We start from the raw sequence: 20,492 nt of genomic DNA on the forward strand, positions 1-20,492 counted from the left end.
GGTAAATCTGGGTGAATGTGAGGTGGTAAATTGTGGAATCTGGGGGGAGAAGAGAAAGAGTGGATTGCTTGGTGGGGTTTGAGAGAGTTGTTTGCCAGGAGAGCGTGAAGAAGGAGGGAGGTGGAGTTCGGATTAGTATTGAGTAAAACCATATGCTTATGTGCCTTAAGAAGAAATCTTGTTAATCTTGTTAGCTTTGTTATCTGTAATAAATACTTAATTTGGTTTACCAAAGGCCTGATCATTGGCTGGGGTTTCACAGACCAGAAGGGAGGGTAAGGTAATGACCAAGGCTGAAGGGGAACTGTAACAAATGGTGGCAGCGGTGAAGAGAATAACAATACCAGTATTCAGAGTCTCTGGGAATACTAGTATTGGGACGTTACTGGTGGTTGCCTAGCAGGGGGATCTGTTGAGATCTGTGCTAGAGCGGGGAGAGAAATCATAAGAGAGAGCGGTCCGGACTGGTGGAGTCCCTGGTGGTGCCTAGAGACAGGCAGTAACCACGAGCAGGTAGGAACCTGACAGGGAGAGCCAGGGAAGGACGCCTCACATGTGGAAGTGATAAATGCCTCTTTACGAGAGGGAGTGGTCCCGGGCTGTCTGAAAGAGGCAGTGGTGAGACCACTCCTGAAAAAGCCTTCCTTGGACCCAGACAATTTTAACAGCTACAGGCCAGTGGCGAATGTTCCATTCCTGGGCAAGGTCTTGGAACGGGTGGCTGCTGGCCAGCTCCAGGCGCTATTGGATGAAACTGATTATCTAGATCCATTTCAATCGGGTTTTAGGCCCGGTTTTGGCACTGAGACAGCCTTGGTCGCCCTGTATGATGACCTATGTCGGGAAAGAGACAGAGGGAGTGTAACTCTGTTGATTCTCCTTGATCTCTCAGCGGCTTTTGATACCATCCTTCTGTCGATTTGCTGAACCGTTGCCTGGCCGCGACAATGGACTGGATGAGAGTTAACAAACTGAAGCTCAATCCAGACAAGACTGAGATGCTGTTGGTGGACGGGTTCTCTGATCGGATGGTGGATATATACCCTGTCCTGGATGGGGTTACACTCCCCCTAAAGGACCGGGTTCGTAGTCTGGGAGTCTTTTTAGACTCTTCCCTCTCACTTGAGGCTCAAGTAGCCTCGGTGGTTAGGAATGCGTTTTACCAACTTCGGTTGGTAGCCCAGCTACGTCCCTATTTGAGTAAAGAGGACCTTACATCAGTGGTACATGCTCTGGTAACCTCACGTTTGGATTACTGTAATGCGCTTTACGTAGGGCTACCTTTGAAGACAGTTCGGAAGCTACAACTAGTGCAAAATGCGGTGGCCAGATTGCTGACAAGGACCAAGCGGTCCGAGCATATAACACCTGTTCTGGCCAGCTTGCACTGGTTGCCAATATGTTTGCGGGCTAGATTCAAAGTGTTGGTATTAACCTATAAAGCCTTATATGGTGCGGGACCACGTTACCTTGCGGAACGCCTCTTCCGATATGAACCGGCCCGTGCACTACGTTCTGCTACGAAGGCCCTCCTCCGGGTTCCAACTCACAGGGAGGCCCGGAGGGTGATGACAAGATCTAGGGCCTTCTCAGTGGTGGCCCCCGAACTATGGAACAGTCTCCCCGAGGAAGTACGCCTGGCGCCGACTCTGCTCTCCTTCCGGTGCCAGGTCAAAACCTTCCTATTCTCTGAAGCATTTTAAGTTACACTGATTTACTTTTTAAAATGTTTATTGTATTGGATTGATGATTGTATTTTAGTATTATTTTGTTATTCGTTGTATTTTTATGCTATTTTATGTTCACCGCCCAGAGAGCTATTGCTAGTCGGGCGGTATATAAATTTAATAAATAAATAAATAAATAAGCTACAGGCCTGGTTGCCTGATATTCAGGGGGAGGGATCTTCCCTTATAAAGTTTCAGTCTAGTGTCGCAGTGCCCGGGAGCAGACCCATGGGGGTTTGAGGGACATGCTCCTCCGGAATGGAGGTTGCCTACCCGGCAGTGGAATTGCCTACCTGGAACGGTCTATTTGGTTTTGGTATATGCAGGTGCACGCCGTCAGGAGGTGGAAGTAGGGGGCGCATGGAATACATTCACCCCGGGGGCGAGTCTGAAGGTCCAGGACCCAACTATTCACGATTGTTTCTGTTTTGGCAGGTTGCTGGACAGGGATGGAGCAGATGCGCAGCCTACTCTGCAGCCATGGCATGATTTCATAGGCTGGCCTTGGGGCCGCAAACGCACATTGGTTCACAGCTGGGCCTCTGATGGTGGGCCACGGTTTGGTGGCTGGGCTGACAGAGTATGCGCTGGAATGGTCTCCTACCCATGTCGTTCCAGCGGGGTTCAGGGCGGAAGGTTCTGCAGGTGGTGGTCATTCCCCTGGGTGGGAATTACCTTGGCTACTGAAGGCCAAGACATGTGAGGACATGCAGTGAGGCCTCGGTAGCCTCGGGTCGTCTGCTGTGGTCAGACAGGAAGAGCAAGGCCCTCAGTAGCAGGCATGTGAGGACATGCAGTTGAGGCCTCGGTAGCCTCGGGTCATCTGCTGTGGTCAGACATGGAGGGCAAGGCCCTCAGTGGCAGGCATGTGAGGACATGCAGTTGAGGCCTCGGTAGCCTTGGGTCGTCTGCTGTGGTCAGACATGGAAGGCAAGGCCCTCAGTGGCAGGCATGCGTGGACATGCAGTTTGTGGGGTAACGATGGCATCTTCCTGATGAACCTGCAGAGGTTATTGGGTGTGGGGTAAAGGGAGACTAAGCAGAGGCTTGTCCCCCTTTTGTGGCAAAGAAGTGCGGGAAAAGGTTTAAAGGGAAAGGGCAGCTAGGTGACACCTTTAGGCACCTTTGGGGGCGATTGGCGGTCCGGGGGCCTGCAGCTCAGGGCTATACGGCCCGGGGGGGCAGAACACGGGCCGCCTTTGGGGCCAACGTGCCTCATCCGCTCGGAGTTTCACGGCTCCGGGGGGCGGTGATGCGGGTTGGACCCCCTACACATCTTCAGGGTGTGGCCTGAGCTGGGGTCTGGCACAGGGCAGCCCCGGGCTCAGGCAAGGTTTAGTCGCCCTATGGCTGCAAGCAGGCTTTGCCTGGATCATCAGAATTCTCCTGCACTTGATTTCCCCTCTGCAGGTTCATTATTCTAATTGATTCCGTTTAATAAAGTGGCCCATGATTTAACCCAATGAATGGTGTTTGTGTTTTATTTCGGCAATAGGCCGCAATCCCGTTCCGTGCCCGGTAATTCCGGGCAAAGGGGCGAGTTTGCGGCCACAGCCGAAGCCAGGCCGCCATCGGGTGGGCGTGTGTGCATGCGGCGCGCCAGCGCGCCATTGTGACATGCAGGAAGGAGGCAGGGCGGCTGAAGGCCATTTAAGGCCACTCCACCAGCCTCCCGCCCTCCTTTGAATTTTGGCGGCGCCCGCCCGACCCTCCCTCTGCTGCAGTGTGATTCATTTGGTCGCTACGGGGCCGACTAGGAATTTTTGGCCTGCCTGCCTCGCTTTGCTGGCAGGTTTCTTTTGCCTACTCCACACTGTGGTTGGGGGGACGGGTCAAGGGTTAGCACGGGTGCCTTTGGGGTTAATAGGCTGATTGGTCTGTTTCTAGCTTTAATATGTCAATGGTCACTTGTGGCAAAGAAGTGCGGGAAAAGGTTTAAAGGGAAAGGGCAGCTAGGTGACACCTTTAGGCACCTTTGGGGGCGATTGGCAGTCCGGGGGCCTGCAGCTCAGGGCTATACGGCCCAGGGGGGCAGAACACGGGCCGCCTTTGGGGCCAACGTGCCTCATCCGCTCGGAGTTTCACGGCTCCGGGGGGTGGTGATGCGGGTTGGACCCCCTACACATCTTCAGGGTGTGGCCTGAGCTGGGGTCTGGCACAGGGCAGCCCCGGGCTCAGGCAAGGTTTAGTCGCCCTATGGCTGCAAGCAGGCTTTGCCTGGATCATCAGAATGCTCCCGCACTTGATTTCCCCTCTGCAGGTTCATTATTCTAATTGATTCCGTTTAATAAAGTGGCCCATGATTTAACCCAATGAATGGTGTTTGTGTTTTATTTCGGCAATAGGCCGCAATCTCTACAGCAAGGGCCAGCCTCTGTCAGGTTATTTTCCCCAAGGGAAGCATACAGTCACTGATTAGAAAGGAACAACACTACAACTTTCCACAATGCTACTTCCAAGTGACTTGCACAGCCCCTGGAATGCTTCAACAGCAGGCTTTGCTCATTTCTGCTCAGTCAGGGACCAGCTTCTAGAGGAAGAGTTGCTGTGGAGATGACATTGCGCTTTTCATTATAAGTTGGCAGCTTGTTGGCTATACCTCTGCTTGAATTATGACATCAAAAGAGTGAGAGAGACTGACTTTCTTCATTTGTTTGCAAAATGTAGTCCTACTGGCCAAGATGTCTTTAGTTTTAAGATTCTAAACAAGTGTGGCATATATTGCTGTGAGTTAGCAAGAACTGAAACACAGGATCATCATAATTTCAAAAGTAGTATTCAGTATCTGATAAAATCTAATATGATGAATGCAACATTGAAAGTCTGGGGTTAATGTACAAAAACATTATCTTCTAAAATATCCCAACCAGTCTTTTCTGTGTAACAACATGATCCAGTTGATAGGAAATACAGACTTATGGATATATAAGTACTGTAACAGTAGTAGAAATCATGAAGAATTATCAAATCATTACAGTAACACCTCGCATTAACGTACTCATTGGGATCAGAGCAAGTACGTAAACCAAAAATGTCCTTAAAGTGAAGAACTACCTTTTACAGTAAAACTTTTTTTTACCTCTCCTTCATGCAGAGGCTCAAAGCCCCGTGCTAAAGCCTCTGCTGCTGCGCTGCCGCCTCTCAGCTGATCGCGATCGTGCCTCCCAGCTGACTTGCGGTGGCGCAATGCGTCTATTTCCACCCCCATGCGCTAAAGCCTCTGCTGCTGCGCTGCCGCGCCTCCCAGCTGATTGCTATCGCACCTCCCAGCTGATTTGCAGTGGCACGATCGCGTCTATTTCACCCCCGTGCACTCAAGCCTCTGCTGCTGCGCTGCGTTTCTGGAGAAATACAGGCATATGGAGCATGTACGTTATAGCGAGGCTACGTTAAGTGAAACGACGTTAAGCGGGGTATGCCTGTAAATTAGAGGATTTGATAAAATATATGAATTCAAAAAGACCCCAGTGGTACCAATATTGTCAGTTAGGGAGTTTTATCAACAGTTATATATTGGAACTTGTCCAAGAATGAAATTAAGAGTAAAGACTTTAAAGTAAAATGGCAGAAGATGGCTCAGATGATTAATACAGAAGAGGTATGAAATTACATTTTTAAAATTAATTTAAGACTGTCACTGTGTATATGCATTAGAGAGAATTATTATAAAATACTATACAGTAGGGCCCCGCTTCTCGGCACCCTGCTTTTCGGCATTCCGCTAATACAGCACCAGCGGAGCAATCAGCAGGAGGGGGGGCTGGAGCTCCCCGCACTCAAGCTGATCTCACCAGAGGAGGGGAAGTTCAGCTGTAGCACGCTATAGCTGATTTTCTCCTCCTCGGGGGTGATCAGACTCCCGCACTCCTGCTGATGGCGCCGGAGGAGGGGAAGGTCAACTGTAGCGTGCTACAGCTGATCTTCTCCTCTTCTGGAGCAATCAGACTCCCGCACTCGAGCTGATCGCGCAGAAGAAAGGGAAGATCAGCTGTCCTCAGGGGCGGTCAGACTCCCGTACTCCAGCTGATCGTGCCGGAGGAGGGGAAGGTCAACTGTAGCGCGCTACAGCTGATCTTCTCCTCTTCTGGAGCAATCCGACTCCCGCACTTGAGCTGATCGCGCAGAAGAAGGGGAAGATCAGCTGTCCTCAGGGGCGGTCAGACTCCCGTACTCCAGCTGATCGTGCCGGAGGAGGGGAAGGTCAATTGTAGCGCGCTACAGCTGATCTTCTCCTCTTCTGGAGCAATCAGACTCCCGCACTCGAGCTGATCGCGCAGAAGAAGGGGAAGATCAGCTGTCCTCAGGGGCGGTCATACTCCCGTACTCCAGCTGATCGTGCCGGAGGAGGGGAAGGTCAACTGTAGCGCGCTACAGCTGATCTTCTCCTCTTCTGGAGCAATCAGACTCCCGCACTCGAGCTGATCGCGCAGAAGAAGGGGAAGATCAGCTGTCCTCAGGGGCGGTCAGACTCCCGTACTCCAGCTGATCATGCCGGAGGAGGGGAAGATCAACTGTAGCGCGCTACAGCTGATCTTCTCCTCTTCTGGAGCAATCAGACTCCCGCGGTCGAGCTGATTGCACAGAAGAAGGGGAAGATCAGCTGTGCTACAGCTGATCATCCCCTTCTCCTGTGTGATCAGCGGGTTAGGTTCCAGTCCCCTGCGCTACAGCTGATCTGCTTTTCTGCGGTTTTCGCTTTTCTGCGGGGGTCTGGAACCTAACCTGCCATATGAGTGGGGCCCTACTGTAATGCTAGAATTTAACCCCCCCATTTGGCAAGAATTTATACCAACCTTAATGACTGATGTTGGAAATGTGGGAGCTCATTTATGCATGTTTGGTGGAAATGCAAAAAAGCGAACTATTAGCGGGGAAATAATTTGGAATACTGAGGTTATAATTATATATTTATTTATTCAACAAAATTTGTATGCTGCTAACTGTAAACAAAACATCAGAGCAGTTTACAAAGAATATAAGCATCTTTATCAAGTATCTTTAAGCCCACTATTAATTCTTCTTGGATTTATGGGAAAAGATATACTTTCAGAACATGTAATTTTGGTAAGAAATTGATTATGTGTAACTAGAATATTTCTAGTTGCAAAATGGCATACAACTAGAATATCAACAGTAAAAGAATGGTTTATAAAAGCCCATTATCACAATGATGAATTTAACTGAATTGGTCAGAATGAAAGAAGGGAGACAGAAACAAGAATCAATTGGAAATATTATCGTCTCCTTTTTGACACACATGGAGCTGAATTATAAGATAAAATCTTTTAACGCTTCTTCATAACTGAGATGAAATATGATAGATGTTGAAAGAATATCAGTGGTTTATAGTGCTAACACATATTTTAGTTGTGAATAATAAAATCATAATACATCACTGGAAATATTCTATAAGAACCAAAGGTTTAGAATCTATATATTTATATAAATATTTTTGTATGTATATTTTGTATAGAAAAAAATAAAACACAAAAATAAAAAGCAATATTCAAGCATGGACAGAACTGCCTCTAACAGCTCACAATATTTTGCATATAAGAACACAAGTCCAATCTTACAGATGGGGAAAACCAGGACAGGGACAAGCGACTCACCAAAGACTAGAAAGCAGATGACATGAATAGTCCACATTTATGATTTTAGCAGCATGATAATCAGTTTAATTTGCCTTTTATAATAAGTAATGCACTGCTAATAATTACAAATAAAGGGTTCAGTCTGCACATCAATTAATATTGTTTAGAATAGGTGTTCAGATTAAAAAAGAGCATTTCTAATAAAATAGCTATGGCAATATGGCTTGCTGCTTAGTGATCAAATTCAATATGTATTACACTTCTCACTACTGATCTTTGTATAGCACAGAATGTTGATAAAGGGGCCTGAATGCTCACCTTGAGTGGACAATGAAGAGGTGCATACAAAACAGCTGCATAACTGAGCTGTGGAATATACGACTCACAGCCAAGCAATCTATCCTGGCTGGGACAATCTGTCTGGAAAGCAGATGGCAACCGCCCAAATTATAGGGTGTTTGTAAGTTTTGTAAGGAGCATCCAAATGAATTATGTCTGAAAGGCAGACCACACCTAGGGATTTTACAGTGTACTGAAAGCCTGTGTCAAGTTCAAATCACAACTAAGACATACCTTATAAAGATTTTCACAAAACCTAAAATCTTGGGGATTCCAGTGCCAATGGAAGCAGCAATGAAAAATACTACCGCTAAGGAATCACACATAATGTCTATGCATGACCACAGACCAGTTTTCAAATCCCTGTTCCATCTACCATTAATTCAACATTAAAAAGTATCTAACACAGCACACAAATAGTATCTTATTCAGAATTAAAGTTTATCAGGGTAAGAGTGTGTCTACTTTTGTGAAAGGAGAAATACACATTAGTGCTGTGCTAATTTAACCTCTAATTTAACTAGCAGTGAGGAAGAGAGAAGAAATTTAACTTTTGCTTAAGTTCTCAGATACTTTGAAACTGAGAACAAAGTGATCTTACCACTTAACAGGTGCTAACATCCTTTACTGAGAAAAGCTGCTCTTGTAAATTATTGGGGGTGGAGGGGGTGAGGTTTCCTAATTTTGAAATGTACAAGCTGTAATAAACAGAGCTCATGTCCAAACAAAGATTTAAGTCTTATAGTGGTCCATGAAACTCAGACTTTGGATAGAGACAAACTTATGGTTGTGCTGGCTTTAGTGTGCCTCCACCTCCGTTTTCTGAATGCAGGGACACACCATGTGAGTCAAACTCCACCCCTTTACTCCAAAACCTCAGACTTGAAAACTTATTGGCCATCAACCCCATTGCCACTCCAGGTGTGTTCAATTAAAATGCTTTTCTGTAGGCTCAGGCAGACACAGTGATTGGCCCAATGCTTTGCCATGGGCATTCCTAATCAGCAGTGAGGAAGAGAGATGTGTTCAGCCATGGGCAGAGTCATTTCAAAACACAGCCAGAGAAAACAGTCTGGCTGCTTTTGAAGCAACTAGTGTGTCTGCAGCTACAATTTTGGTAACCAGATACAGAGTACAAACTGCATGTACCTGTCCTGCTCAGAGTGAAAATCACAAGGCGGAAACAAGGATGGAATTAACTCGTTTTATAATTGAAACATCAAAGGCAGCACGCTTCATAGACTTGCTATGCAAACTCAATTCTATCCCTAACTAAACTACCTAAGCATACTCTGCAGCATGTGAAGGAAGTTGACTCAGCACCCAGGTCGAGGGGGCGCTACCTTAAGTAGGAAAGGTCTTCGCCCGTAATCTCTGACTCCTTCGAAGACCCTCCTCTGGTCAAGGCACTTCTCGCGGCGTCTCACACAGGGCGAGAGGGGGCGCGTCTCTGCCGGCTCATCTGACAATACAGGCTCGATAGGTGCCGTCTCAGCTTCAAGGGGCGGGGATGCGTTTGAAGTTTCAGGAGGGGAGCTCAGGGGGGTTGGAGTTGGCGCGTGCCAGCACATGCTCCAACAGCTCTGTTGAGGCATCCGGAGGTGGCGCAAAGTCTACTTCAGCGGGAGAACTGTCCGTGGGAACTGGCACAGAGTCAACCACACCCCCTCCCCCGTGGTCCTCGAAAGTGTCAACATCCTCTGATTCTTCCCCTTGCTCTAGCTGAGGGAGCTGAAGCTCATCTAGCCCCCTTCCTTGAGCCACCTGAGGAAACTGGGGTTCGACAGTACCTTTAATACTTGGACAGAAAAAGGAAACTGGCTACAGCTTGTCACGGTCACAATGCCACCCAGGTAGGAAGTTGCAGTTGCCAAAGTTACCCCCTTCTGCTACTAGAAGTACAGAAGCCACATTCGTCAGCGCATGTATAATAACTAACTTTACACAGGAGAAAAATCTTGGTTAAAAGTAAGTAAACAAAGAAATCTCTTATTAGTTCCAAATAAGATTCTAGGTTTTATTCCCAGCTTTGCAAATGACTCATTTGCATGATCCCAAGATGTCACTTTAATTTGTTCTGTCTTTAGAAGCAGGCATAACACTTAGCCAAATCATAGTGAAAAAAGCAAGACAAACTCACAATAAGACCAAATTCACTCTAACTTTTGGAGCAGTAGTAGTAGTATAGTTTAATACGGTCACAGACCAAACAGCATTAATATAAATACAATAATAAAAATACACAGACGTTATCTGTCAATAAAAAGAAAACAGCTTTAAAAGACCAAGTATATCTGATAAGATTACGATTAACATTTCAACAAGGTAAAAATTTTATAATCTAAGTAAAAGCAAACGTTTTACTAAAATAGTTTTAACAGCGCCAAGAGCTTGAAAGAGATACAGTCTGTATTAGAAAAGGGCGGTATACCTCTTATCCTGGCTAGGGGGATAGCAGCAACTTTGTAGAACGGATGGCGGCTGCGCAAAAGCTGGCTACCTTAGCTGTTACAAAAGAAATACAGACAGGAGGAGATCAACATGAGAGGCTTCATCTCTAGTAGAAAATCTTTGTAAGATTGGAGTAATTAAAGCTGCCCAGAGATCATGATAGAAAGGGCAGTAAAGTAGGACATGACTGACCGATTCTACTGCATCAGTGTCACAAGGACACAATCGTTCGGCATATTTAATTTTTTTGAACCTACCCTCTAGCAGCACTGAAGGTAAACAATTAAATTTTGCTAGAGTAAACACCAACCTAAGTTTGGGGACGGTCAGGCCAAAGAGATAGTGGCTGAGGCAAATAGCCTTGTATTAAACCTAAGGTCGGAGTAGGCTGCCGCTCTGGTTAAATGGGTTTCTAATTCCATATCGTAGACTCATTGAGAAATGAGAGATTTTGCTTTGGAAAAGCCCAAAGTCAGAATCATAGGAGGGGAAAATCTTAGAGATAGTAATTTAGTAGTTAGGGACTTTTTCCATTTTGAGCAAAAAGCATCGGTTAACGTTAGTGGGGCAAACAGCAATTTTAACCACAGATGAAATTTGAGCAGCCATATGCGTGCCTCCATCGTAGCGAGCCCAGCTTCTAGACGTACAATAAAGTTAGGAATGCAAGGTGGAATGCCAAAAATCGATCTTAAAAATTTTGTCTGAACAGTTTCGACGGGCACATAGTTGTTATAGTTAGCAATTTGGGCACCATAAAGTAGTTGGGTACTCACTTTAGCCACAAATATCTGAATAGCAGAGGGGATATGCTGACCACCTTTGTTATAATAAAAAGAGAGGAGCGCCTTAATGGCTCTTTGCGCATTAGCAGTAACATTTCTTATTTGGGGGCGCCATAAACCTGAAGAGTGGAATATCATCCCAAGGTATTTAACGGATGAAACCTGCTCTATAAAATGGTCACCAATCCGCCAGCGACGTTTTGGTCTTCTTCTGGAAAAAACTATGACTTTCGATTTGTCATAGTTAATTTCAAGAAGCTCTTGTTTACAGTAGCTGGCGAGGGCACTCAATAGGCATCTAAGCCCAATCAGAGTCAGCGAAAGAAGAAGAACATCATCAGCGTATAAGAGAATGGATAGAGGTCTCTTAGACAGACTGGGGTAATGAGTTCCTATCGGTGATAAAGTTGTAACCAGGGAGTTGATGTATCTAACTTTTGGAGCAATCTTCACATCACATAAATGAGGTTGGCATAGCTTGTTCTGCATGTAGAATAGCAGCAAAACTGAACAGGACAAAGCAACAACCAGTTGATACTTGGATAAGAGTTTTCTAACATTCCAAAGCCTTCAAAATGTTTAAATAGCAAGGCTATTCTTTCAGAACTATCAAATGCTAGAGGCTTTTCAGTGCAATTAAAAACCTAATTAGTCCAAAGCTCAATAGAAGCATATCAATGTACCATGTTTGTGTAGGATCTTTGGTTCCACCGAGTTCAAACATCAGTGGTCATTAACTGTGAAACCTAGGTTGGGTACACACTGTTACTAGAAAATGTTAAGGGAACCAGACAGCATTTCTCTTTTACTGTGGAGAGATTACATCAGTGGTGGGGAACCTGTAGCCCTCTTGCTGGACTCAAACACCCATCTGATCCAACTAACATGGCCAATGGTCGGGGATGATAGGAGTTACAATTCAACAACTTCTGACGAATCACAGTTCCCCATCTCTGGATAACATGGATTGTCACAGAAAACCCACTTGCATGGTTCAGCTATTATGTAACCAACAACTGCAGCCTCTGGATTTCAAAGTATACTTCAAAACACTGGTTGGGTTTGACATTAGAATGTATTTCTAACAGACATTTTACTAAGATAAAATCTGCAAAGCAGCAATGAATATCAGCTAAATGCAAAATGGATTTTCCAGTTTTATTTTGGCCCAACACTCCTTTATTCCATATACTAAGCTAAGAGAAGGTCTATGACAATCAACTTGAAGACTAAATTAAATCCTGTTTTACATGTGTATAATGCATAGGCTGGGAGAATGGAAACTTGAGAGCCACATTTTCATCCTACAGAGGCTTATTTAGCTTGTCTTTTAGTGGTACCAAATTACCTATACTTGAAATGCTTCCAAGTTTTAATACTCACAATGAATTAAGCTATGCCTATGTCCAATCTCAAATGGACCCTACTTCCTCAATTGTTCAACTGTTTCTTCCTTTCCTTGCAGCATGGATTTAATTGTAGCTTATTTTGGTATTACAGTAGGGCCCTGCTTTACAGCACTTCGCTTTACAGCGTTCCACTAATACAGCGGTTGTGAATTGTAGAAAGGCCCCGCTTTACAGCGCTTGTTCCGCTTTTATGGCGTTTTTTTTGCCGCCAGGTGCCATTTTGGTCAATATAAGTCAATGGGATCCGCTTTACAGTGGTTTTCGCTTTACAGCGGGGGTCCGGAACGTAACCCGCTGTATGAGCGGGGCCCTACTGTACACGGAGGCATGTTGCCTGTTACAGAAATGAATACAGCCAAAGTTTTCACTAATATGTTGAAAGCTCTCATTTAAGTCAGCAATAGGCAGATAAATTAACATTATCATAGAAAATAACTTCTTAGTCTCAAAACTGCAAAAAATATTATTCCTTTAAAAAATAGTAATTTAACCTAGCTTGGGCCTCAGCCTTAGAGCTAAGCCCACCACCATTAGTACTGTATTTCCTTGTTTTCTGTAATCAAATTGCTGTAATCAAATTGCATAATGTGACTGCAACCAGCTAATGCAACTTAATGTCTGTACAGCTATATCACGGGTAGTGTGATGCTTAGAAAAATATTATATAGTAAGATATTGTTGATGTTCTTAGTGTCACTTTGGGATGTCTTATGAGAAACAATTCATAAATAAAATAAAACAAAATCTTCTGTGAATGTGAAGTGTTTTACTCTGTTAGCTCTAGTTCATAAGACCACGTTTATGATAACCACAGTTAGCCCAAGACAGCTGATCTGCAGTAGCTGGCATCATTTCACACTATGAGCTGCCACAGAAAGCAGTGCCTATCAATGAAAACAAGCTGATCAAAACAATATAAAAATCATCTTGACTAATCATGAGCTAGAGTCAATAGAAACAAAAGCCAGTCAAAGAAAGATTCAAGCTATAATTTGAGCCATTTTGCCGCCAACTCCTTCAGAACGGACAACAAAAGGCATTTACATAAACAAATATAGCTGCTGGAAGAATAATCCTTTCTACACAGATAAGTAGACTCTAGGCACAAAATCTCTTCCATACCCATGAACAATTGAAGTCCATTCTTGAAAGCAAACAGTTTTCATTATTGAAAAGCTACTTCCTTTGAGTGTAACATCAAAGCTGAAGTCCTTGTTTGTGTACTGCTTTTAAGCAGTTAGCACTGGTAACTCTAAGAAGAACCCACAAAGTAAAGTGGTGGTTTTATATGATATTTCATGAAAGCTTTAAGTCATCTATATGCACTTTGTTCATACAAAGTATTTTTTTCGGGACAAATGTTGGCATCAAACACAGAAATGAAAAGCTTGTTTTTCTCAGCTAACGACAGACCATTTCAGTATTTGTTCAGTCAAAGCATATTATTTTCACAGTGCCAAGCAGATTACTCCCCAAGAAAGAGTAACCTTTAATTACTTTCAGAACACCATGCTTCTGAAACCAATCATGACACTCAAGTTGAAGGTTTCAAAAATGGCAGGTCAGCATCTAGCCAAATGTTTAAGAAATTACTGTAAGCCTCCCTTAGTCAAGAAAACAGCTACTTAAAGCCCTTATATATCCTTCAAACATAAGCTCTGCCTGTTCATCTATCTTTGCTTACTTTCATCTGACAGCAATGAGATCAAGAAGGGGGGGGGGAAAGGGTCACAAGGGGCTCATAGCACTTGGGAACTTAAAGGAGAAAAGATTGCAAATTCCCTTTTCATCCCCAAACATTAATCCAAGTATTAATGTTGGCTCATGTATATCATTATAATATTTTGTTAACTGGCCTTCCTCATTTTGCTTTCTTCTTGTATATCCTATTCAGATGTTGCTGCACATGTAGTTTCCTTGCCTAGCATGACTGTGTGCCCTCCTGTATGTGAGACTCCCTATTCCATGTTCAGTTCAATTACTTTTAAAGCTTTGCACAACTTTGTTCCTTCCTGCCTTTTGTCCTTTATCTTATGCTCCTGACAGATTTCTCTGCTTACCTCATTCTCTACTGTTTGTATCTCCTTTTATCTTAGTGCACTTTTCATTTGCTGCTCCTTTTGTGTGGAACATACTCTTGCTCTCATGATCCTTTAAAAAAAAGTTCTTAAAATCTCAAATTTAGTTTTTCCTCCCAAAATTATATTATTTCCAGAAGATAAAAATCTCTAGCCATCAACTCTGCTATACCAAATCAGCACACCTGAATTTTATGCATGTGCTCAATTTCTGTATCTTTCATTTTGTCATGACTCAGTACATCAGTACATCACGCCCTTTCAAGAACCAATGAACTGTGCTATCCTCAGCATCCACAGCAATTAACCTGCTAGCAGTACTTCTGTACCCCTACCAGGCTCCAAGCCAACTGGTACTATAGGAAAGAAACATCCAACATATGCTGTGTACTTGGAAGTGAGATGGCTTCCAGCTAGGAATCTTAAGTTATTGTCAATTATGGTACAGAAAACACAAACACCAAACGCATACTGTTTCAAAAACCAAGCATCTGTAAAGGGTAAATTTTGGGGTGCTTCTGACAGAGCTGAATTTGAAATCTGCATTTTATGCAGCTCCACAAAAGTGACCAAAATAGTCCTATGCATGCTAACTGTGTCATCCACCACTACGTTTGTCAAATGATGCAATGCAGAGAAGCCATGCTTTGCTGCACAGCGTAGACTCTAAATGAATGCAACACAGTTATAGAACTAAAAATCCTTACAATTTTTTTCAATTAGCAAATCTCTAAAATGTTTTCAATTCTATTAAGTTCCAAAGTATTGTTATGAGCATGGGGGTTGGAATGGATGATCCCTGTGAGTCCCCTTTCCAGCCCGATTTGGAATCCTATGCCTTGGAATGAGGAACTCACTGTGCTGGTCAGATGAGTCCCTCTTTTGTTAAGCATATAGTGACCAGGTAAGATAATGGGCCTATCAGTTGCCCAGTAACGGTGAATGGCCCAGGAAGACCCTTTTGTCACTGAAACTCTTCAGGGGAGCATCCCCCACCCCCGGAGCCCAGGAGAGGCTTGTAGTTTTAGTTGTGTCTGGAGAATGCTTGGAGACTGGAGGCAGGCAGAGACTGGCTCTCTGCACCATGGCATTTGGGGTGTCTCCTGCAACCCAGATGGAAAAGCTGATTATTGGACTGCTGATGCCTTGAACCCCCTCCATCCTAAGCTCAGGTTGGAATGTGTGTAAATAAACAAAACCATATTTCATAAAGACACCACAGTCTCCAATGACCTTCTTCCCAAAGGAAACCAAACCCTGGATGAGCACAGGGATCCCTGAGATCTCACCGCTCGGAGACTGGGGAGGTGCGCAACAGTATATTAATGTTAAAATGAAAACAGAATGTGCATATAAACATAGGACAGCATCCTGTTTAGGATGTCTTTTTGCCTTTTCTTAAGAACAGGATATGTCAAACTAAATCCATCAATCCATTTGACTGAATACAGAACCACTGCTAGACTTTAATACAGAGAGAAATGTAAATGCTTTAAATATATATAAAAATCCTTTGAGCTCTGAAAGAACAAATAACATTGTTTTTACCTTCTGTACTAGAATTCCTTCCTGAACAGCAACAAGACAAACCTGACTTTGGGTTGCTTTTTTGAAGGAGTGTGTCACAGTGGCCCATCTTCTTCTTGCGCCTCCTCATTCGGACTAAGTCATCATTTTTTCTGCAGCCAGGATCTGTGGTCACAGGAACATACAAAAAGACAGTCTTAAGATGAAATCAGATGACTGATTAGAAGCATCATGGCAAAACATGTAGATGCTCTATACTATTAGCAACTACAAGAAAGCACATGAAGCTATTTATACATCCAACAATACTTCACCGACTATGTGGACATAGTTTTGCCCTAGAAATTACTTCATGCACGGAACTGTAAGACAGCAAGGTGTGTTATTAAAATCTAGTTAATTTCAATACCCTTAGGTAGGGCAAATTAATAATGTACTGATGTCATGTTTAACTTATTCTAACATAAATTTCCAAACAGCAGTAGTTCTACAACCCCAAATATATATTTTCACTGTATTACAGTTAACAGTGACACATGCTCCCCCATTTTTAACCTAGACCCAGAATAAGATTTGCACCCAAACTCTTCTATCCTATCTTCAATGGCAACATCAAATAGGTTAGTATGAAGCAATGTTGCCCAAAGGTTGCTCAGCTGGTACCATTTTTGTTTTCATTCAGTAAAATTTCTTTCTATAATAAAATTGATGTCCTGAATCAAAACACATCTGAAAACACATTTTATTGAAGTACGAATTCACAATCTTCCACCCCAAAGCAAAATGTAACCATTTATGTAGCACTGCTATAATCACTCTGAAGAATTTCCTGCTGCGTAAGGGTGTGCATAAAAGTGGATGCAGGCTCATCTGCACTGATGCAAGGGGATAATTTACTCCTTTACACTAGCAGCCTCCTATGCTCTCTGACCCTAGGAAGCAGCAGTTACCTGCACTGCTGCTATTCAAAAGTAGCTATGTTGCACAGATGACCCATGCAAAGAACTTATTTCAAGCAAGAAAGGGTACAAGACTGTAGACCATAGGTGGGTAAACTCTTTCAACCTTAGGAGATTCAAACATGAACAATCTTCTGAGGGGTGGTCCATTCCAATGGTGGGTGGGGCAAACAAACAAAAGAGCTATAAAGCACCACGACTGTGATCCTCAGTATTATAGAAGCATTCCCAGGTACCTTGTGCTAGCCAAACCTTGTTTCAACGTAAAGGAACAGCAAGGCAACAGAAGGGGTTTTAAGAGGCACATGAGTCTAAGCTAGACAGCTGTTCCTCACTTATCTTACACATAGGATGGTGCACTAGCAGTGCAAACAAGGGGTTGTGATGCAAAAGCCACAGCCAGGAATTAGATCAAACAGCTAGTTACTTTGAAGACAATTTCCTAATAAAACTATATTCTCACAGCAAATACATCTAGGAAACAGGACCTAACATTACACATTAGATTGTCTCTTAACAGCACATCAGTTTTCTTACTTGCACATCAATTCTCACTAAAGTTACAAAATGAATGGTATGAAGAAGTATATGTATCACAAGGGCTTTAGTAAAGATGAGCTGTTGATATGAAACAAGAAAATAATCACAGCTTTAATATTACAGAGATTTTGCTAAATGACTTTTACCTAAAGTTCATAGCAATACTTCATAAAAATAACTTTTTAGATTAACACATGACCTATGTTATCAACTTGAATTTAAAAGCAAGGAAATCCTAAAATGTGCTCAGGTATTTACATTCTAACCTTAAATATTGCACATTAATACAACATTGACACAGAAATCATGTTTTACACTTTTAAGTCATGATGTAAAAAGAGTTGCCACTGTCCACCTACAGCTATCATTACTGAATCTTGAACACATTTTGAGAAAATGGTTTATGTACCACCACAGTTGCAAGGTGTTGAATCAAACTGGAATGGTAGCTTTTACACGTCAGCAGCAGAATGCTATGTATGTTTGCTTGGATGCAAGTCCCACTATGTTCAATTGAGTGGGGTTGAGTGTGTGGATCACCTGCCACCTTGTGCCAGTCAAGCCAGAAAGAGTGAGAGGAGCAGACTTACCATGTTTTCAGCCTCCACAGAATTAGTTACTTGAACTCCAGGCTAGCATGGATGGGGTGATCCTGAGGTCCCCCAAGGAGCCTCCATCCTGCTCCTGGAATTCCCCACTTCAGAGTCCAACATTGGCTACTAATACCAAGAATAGGTCAATGATAAATCTATGCCCACAGAGCTTTCTGCCAGAATAGTGTGAGCCTCTGTGGTGGACATGGCCCCTCACTGTTAGGAGCTCTTCTCTGTCAGTTGAGGGGCTCCTCCATGCAATCATAACCCCCTCCAACCAGCAGATGTCAGGGGTTAGGATTGCTCTGCCTCCTTAGTAAGTATGTTTAAGACTGCAGTGCAGTTGTCAATTTTGTTTAATCACTTTCCATCCACCCTAAAGTTAAGCCCAGGTATTAACACTTCTCCACAAATGCTTACGATTTTTTTGGGGGGGGATAGTTATGTTTTATATATCCATTCAGAAGAGTATAAAGATCCACCACATACCATGTCACTATTTTACTTTTGAGTCACTGCTAGATTGTGTTTTCCAGCATTCATCTATGCAACAAATAAGGGAGACCTCACTGTTTAGCGCCTTTGATGCTACAGATCAGAAAAAAATATGCTTGGAGCCTTCATGTTTAATGACAACATCATCTGTATCCTCCAAGCCTCACCACGCAAGAAATGGCTTTGAAATGTGTTAGTTATTCCCCTGCTTGCACAACTAAATTTAGGCAGCAAAAACTTGCTTTAGTGCCTCTAACACGACTACAACCAAAAGCTAATCTGCTTTTAAACCATATAGAGAGAACACTTCCTCGAAGCATTAGGAATTCTGCCCTTGGCTCCTTTCCCAGCCTCAAGCCACAAGATCCTTCACCAGAGCATCTTGTTCCATTCAGCAGGGCTCTAGGATGCTCTTCTCTCCACCCCTCCTTCTCTCACTATTTCTTTCTAACATAGGGATGGACAACTTATGGCCCTTCAGATATTGCTGGATTACAACTCCCATCATCCCTGACCACTGGTCATGCCATCTGAGGCTGATGGCAGTTGGCATCCAGCAAATGATGAACTTCTATTTCTTTTTAGCGTGCAGTATATATTGAGCATTGTAGTGCCCCTACACTACACTACAGAGATGTGAAGGGCTGGAAAAAAACTGGAAGAATTCTGGAAAAAAATATTTTCTCTGCAGGTTTTTTTTGGGGGGGGAGAGGGACAGAAAATTTCAGAAAACATGGAGGAAACGGTTCCCCCACCATTCCTGCCCCCCCCCAGGCCTTCACATCTCTATCCTGCACTGCATGGATAAAACTAGATTACCTAACAGCTGAACCACGCAGGTGGGTTTTCTAATGCATGATTTGTGAACATTGCCTCTGCGTCAAAGCATGTAATTTACAAGTGGGGAACTGTGGCTCTCCAGATGTTGTTGAACTATAACTCCCATCATCCCTGACCATTGGCCATGATGCTTGGGCCTGATGGGAGCTGGAGCTCAACAACATCCCCCCCACACACACACTTTTTCACACAAGCAATTGTAAATCTACACCATGCATGCCCCACACTACAGGCCCCTCCAGACCGTTTTTGTGTGAGAGGCTGACAGCATATTCTGCAGCATGCCACTGACCCAACAATAGTGCATGACTGGTAGACTGGACCATCCACACCTTGTTCCAGAGAACATTTTCCTCAGCACAACCCATAATCCCTGCCAATTAGCAAAATAATCCACCTTCTAGTTCCTTCAATATCTGCTGAACAACTCAATTTTCCTCACAAAGAACCTCTTAAAATCTCCTCCCCGCACTCCCAAAAATAGTCTAACTTGGCTTCTAAATTTCAACTACCCGGTCGTGAATCCTTTTATCACCTTCACTGCAAGAATTCTTCCTAAGAGATCATATCCTCAGAATCACTATGTCACCCTTACCACGAGGCCTGAGAAGAGGGGCAGGGCAGGGAATCCCAAGGGCCTGGGCCTCTGGAGGCCTGGACCATGAAAAAAGCAAACAATACATTAAATAAGTTAAACAGAAAATAAACATCTTAACTATCCCATTCTGATCAATTTCTTTCATTTATTTCCAATCTTCCTCATCCTAAATTAAACCTAAGTCACTTAAAACTTGTTTAAAGAAAGTAGTAGCATTTGGTTTGTAGGAAGATTTAGGGATCAATCATGCATGTTGCCCCCAAGTCCAATGCCACCTTTCAGTGGTCTTGCACACCACTGACGGGAGGATTCTGTACCAATTGTTTTTCAAACTTTTTTTACATAAAAAATACTATAAGGTCCTCAGGGCAGGGATCTGTCTTTTTGTTGTTACTCCATGTGTGAATAGTACACTGTACATATAGGACATTATATAGATAATAAATAAGGCAACAATATTTTTTATAAACCTCCCTTTCTTCAAAGAGCTCAGGACAACGGTCACGAGGCTTCTTTCTTCCTCCTTGTCCAGCCTCATCTATTCCTCCTTTTAAAGC

General features: G+C 43.5%; 1 protein-coding gene across 3 annotated transcripts in view; it reads right to left on the bottom strand.

Moving 5' to 3' along the window:
* RNF41 (ring finger protein 41) overlaps nt 1-20,492 on the bottom strand; it is a 46,529-nt gene that overhangs the window by 25,141 nt on the left and 896 nt on the right. For 2 of the 3 annotated variants that reach the window (XM_061615162.1, XM_061615161.1), the window contains exon 2: nt 15,932-16,075. The gene's annotated coding sequence lies outside the window, so the exon portion shown is untranslated. Of the gene's footprint in view, nt 1-10,091; nt 10,166-15,931; nt 16,076-20,492 lie in introns of all 3 variants that reach the window. The other variant, XM_061615163.1, reaches the window with a different exon arrangement.

Source organism: Rhineura floridana, chromosome 3 (assembly GCF_030035675.1).
Source record: "Rhineura floridana isolate rRhiFlo1 chromosome 3, rRhiFlo1.hap2, whole genome shotgun sequence".
Taxonomy (NCBI): Eukaryota; Metazoa; Chordata; class Lepidosauria; order Squamata; family Rhineuridae; genus Rhineura; species Rhineura floridana.